The sequence below is a fragment of the Geotrypetes seraphini genome, chromosome 6 (assembly GCF_902459505.1).
Source record: "Geotrypetes seraphini chromosome 6, aGeoSer1.1, whole genome shotgun sequence".
In the NCBI taxonomy this organism is placed as follows: domain Eukaryota; kingdom Metazoa; phylum Chordata; class Amphibia; order Gymnophiona; family Dermophiidae; genus Geotrypetes; species Geotrypetes seraphini.
The window spans coordinates 211909494-211913202 of NC_047089.1; the positions used below are offsets into that span (position 1 = coordinate 211909494).

At 38.5% G+C, this 3709-nt stretch overlaps 1 non-coding gene across 1 annotated transcript; it reads right to left on the minus strand.

The window, feature by feature from the left end:
- Positions 1–634: 634 nt before the first annotated feature.
- LOC117363227 lies at positions 635–749 on the minus strand. The gene has a single exon (XR_004540001.1). It is a non-coding gene; the product is annotated as a U5 spliceosomal RNA (small nuclear RNA).
- Between the last annotated feature and the right edge of the window lie 2960 nt (positions 750–3709).

Here is a 3709-nt window from a genome sequence, read left to right on the forward strand (position 1 = left end):
GGAAAGGAAGAAACATCAAGGTAATCAGGGTCTACAGGTTGTCTCCCCTGCTGGCCCACAGAAGACAGTGAAAGAGGTAGAGTTCTGGTAATGGCATTGGTCCTGGAGAAAACCAAACGGGAGTTTATAGATTTTCTTACATTTCTTCAACCAATCTGTATTTTTGCATTGATTATTGTTGGATAGTTTCTGTAATATTTGTAAAATGATATAAATAAAGTGGAAAGAAAAGAAAAGTGGCTCCAAGCTTTGGTACAAACTTTTTCAATTCAAAGAATTGCCTTCTCTGAAATTCATTTAGAAATATATGGAAAAATTGAAATCTTTATACTATAAAGGTGAGGACTTGAGCACAATAAAGCTTTATGACTGCCTCGCTATCCTATAAGCATACAAAAGAAACCAATAGTGTAGACCTAGATCTAATTTCTTCTGAAGAGGATTCCAAAATTGCTGAAACATCTAATGGGGTACTCCTTTCTCTGTCTCTTGTTGATGTTAAGTAATCAATCTTTTGCAATGGCAGGAGAGTAGAGCCCAGAAATCCCAATATGGTAGTCAAAAACTTTATTTGAAGATATCCTACTGGAGCAGTCATCAAAAGATGATGGACAGGTTTTTTGTTGTTTTTTTTTAACTAGTAATAGCAGGACCATCAAAAATTAAACGAAACTCATTATTGTTCCTCTCCACGGAAATCTTTAGTAAAAGGCAAAAGATTTATTTGATTTGTAGAGAAACCAGAGATGGACAGTTTTTAACTGTGGCCCGCCCTCCCCAAAGAGCTCAGAATGGGTTACAGGTTAACATACGCAATGTTCAGCTAACAGGATACAATTTACCACAGTTACAGTACAAGTTATCCTAACTTGACACATACTAGGGATCTAATACCAATATCCATAATACACAGTTTACATGTTAAATTTGTCATAGTTACAGCGCAAGATTTTTCAATACAAGTTTTGCTAGCATAGTTTTTTCCGGTGAATATTTTTACCTTCCCTTCTCACTTCAAGATCAGTGAATAGTGTCATCACACATTTGGATATACTGGAGTGAATTCTACAAAGTCATTCTCCCAAGTAGAGGGCCACATGTTCTGAAGAAATTTGATCATGTTACACCCTTTTATCGCGAATTGCATTGGCTGCCAATGGAGGTCGGGAATTGTTTAAACTAGGCTGTTTCTGGTACAGCTCCTTCTTACTTAGTCAATAGATTTTCTTTAGCATCATAAAGACATAGTAGAAGAACCCATCCTTTGTTTAATTTTCCATCTGTCCAGGGTTGCAGGTGTAAGAAATTTCTGAATCATACTTTGGCATCTCAGGCAGCTCTTCATGACAACGAATTCCGAATATTGTTGGTTACTACCCATTCCTATGGCCATTTTAGAAAACAATTGAAGGCCTATCTTTTTTTCTAAATATTTGACCGTTTAATGAATCATCTTATTTATGTAACGTTTACTTTTATAACTTTTTGTAAACCGCGTTGAACTTCTGGTTACACGGTCAATAAGCACAATGTTATGTTATGTTATAAATGACCTCTTTATTGAATACCGAGTGCATAAAAGTATGTGCTGTGGGAATCTCTTGGCACGTCAGGAAAAATACTAATCTTCAAAGTTAGGAAGGTTTCGTCCCAATATTTGAAAAATAATCTAAGAAACCACTGTTTATCTGATAACTAAGGGCCACTTTTGCAAAGCTGCGGTAGCGATGCTGCTGTGGGAAATGCACCGAAGCCCATTCAATTCCTAAACTAAACTAAACTAAAACTAAACTAAACCTTAAGCTTGTATACCGCATCCTCTCTATAAAGATGGAGCTCGGCATGGTTTACATGAACATTAAAATAAGGAAAAATACATAATAAGAATTAGTGAATATGGAAAGAGCAGCGAGACTTACATTTTTGAGAATAGCCAAGTTTTCAGATGTTTTCGGAATAATTGGAAGGCGCCCAGATTCCGCAGCTGGGTAGGAAGGTTATTCTGAAGCTCAGTGATTTTGAAGAAAAGAGATTTCCCTAATTTTCCAACGTAGATAACGCCTTTTAACGAGGGAAAAGATAGTTTAAGTTTTTGGAAGGTCTAACCAACTTAGGGTTCCTTTTACTAAGGTACACTAGCGTTTTTAGCGCATGCAGGAAATTAGCGCACGCTACGCTTCTAGAACTAATGCCAGCTCAATGCTGGCGTTAAGGTCTAGCGCATGCGGCAATGTAGCACGTGCTATTCTGCGCGTTAAAGCCCTAGCACACCTTCATAAAAGGAGCCCTTAGATTCAGAACATTCGGAAAGGTCTTATAAATTTAATAGCAAATCATAGGCATACAATATATCGGTGACGGGATAATCGCGTGCCAGACACCAGCGCGCCGACAATCCAGTGCTGATAATTCAGTGCAAGAAAAAAGCGCGCCACCAAAAACCGCTGAAAAACTTATTTTTAAAGAGCTACGATGGGAGGTGTGTGGGGAAACCCCCCACTTTAAAGCATAGTGTTCGCGCTACCGTTGGGGGTGGGGTGGGGGGGGTGCAACTCCCCACATTGTAGTGAAAACGGAACTTTTCTTGAAAAAAATCAGAAAAAATTCCGTTTTCTAATATTGGGAGGGGGGAGGGGATCATCTTTTTCTTTTTCTAAAATTTCTATTATTATCCTTACAATCAGTGACTTGTCAGCACCAGTCCATACAAGTATTTGATGTTATTGTCCCTTAATTACAAGCTGGACATATTTATCTCCTTTCCAGCTGATGTAACTCGGAAGGCAGCACCATTACTGTGCTTTGTCTGGTTGGTACATCATTGTTTGTTTTCATGCGTCCGTTTATCCCAGAATAACTTCAGAAGTGATCAACAGGATATAATGTGCCACAGCAAAGCAAAAAACAAACAACCCCAACAGAAATCCATATCACTCTCTCAAATATTCATGTAATACAAAAAGATGTGACTTGACCCAGATACTTCATGACCTACCAGCCTTTCTTATACAGAGAAAAATCATGGAGCTCTTTTGCATCTGCTTATATTTTTTAAACAGATGCTGTGTTAAAGGACAATTGGAGCGATTCTGTACTATAGCTATATATCCAGTGGGACAAGTTAAGCCAGTCCTGGTTTTACCCTATTCATTTCAGTGAAAGAATGTCCCGATTTGCTTACTTTAAGCTCTCTATAGAAACCAGAACTCATTGCCAAAGGTTTGAACAAGTTCCTGCAGGAAAAGTCCATGGTCTGCTATTGAGACAGGCATAGGGGAAACCACTTCTTGCCCTGGATCGGTAGCATGGGATGTTGCTACTATTTGGGTTTCTGCCAGGTACTCGTGACATGGATTGGCCACTGTTGGAAGCAGGATACTAGGAAGATATGCAGTTGGGTACAGTAGTTTGTGGGTGAGTTTTGGAGGGCTTCCCATACAATGTTTTATGGTGAGATGATTTCCTGGGACCTTTTATATGAAGTTCACTGCAGTGCACTGCAGTCTACTAAGAATGCTGACCCTTCCTACATCCAAATGGGTGGTTGTTGTGAGTTTTTCATTTAGACCTTTTTTTTTTTTTTTTTCAAAAAAAGTTCAAAAAGATAAATGAGCTGAAGACAAACACACCTAGAAAACAAAAAGACGTTTTTCTGGTTTGAAAATGGTCATTTTCTCTACTGGATTTTTGGATGTCCATGTTTCAGCAC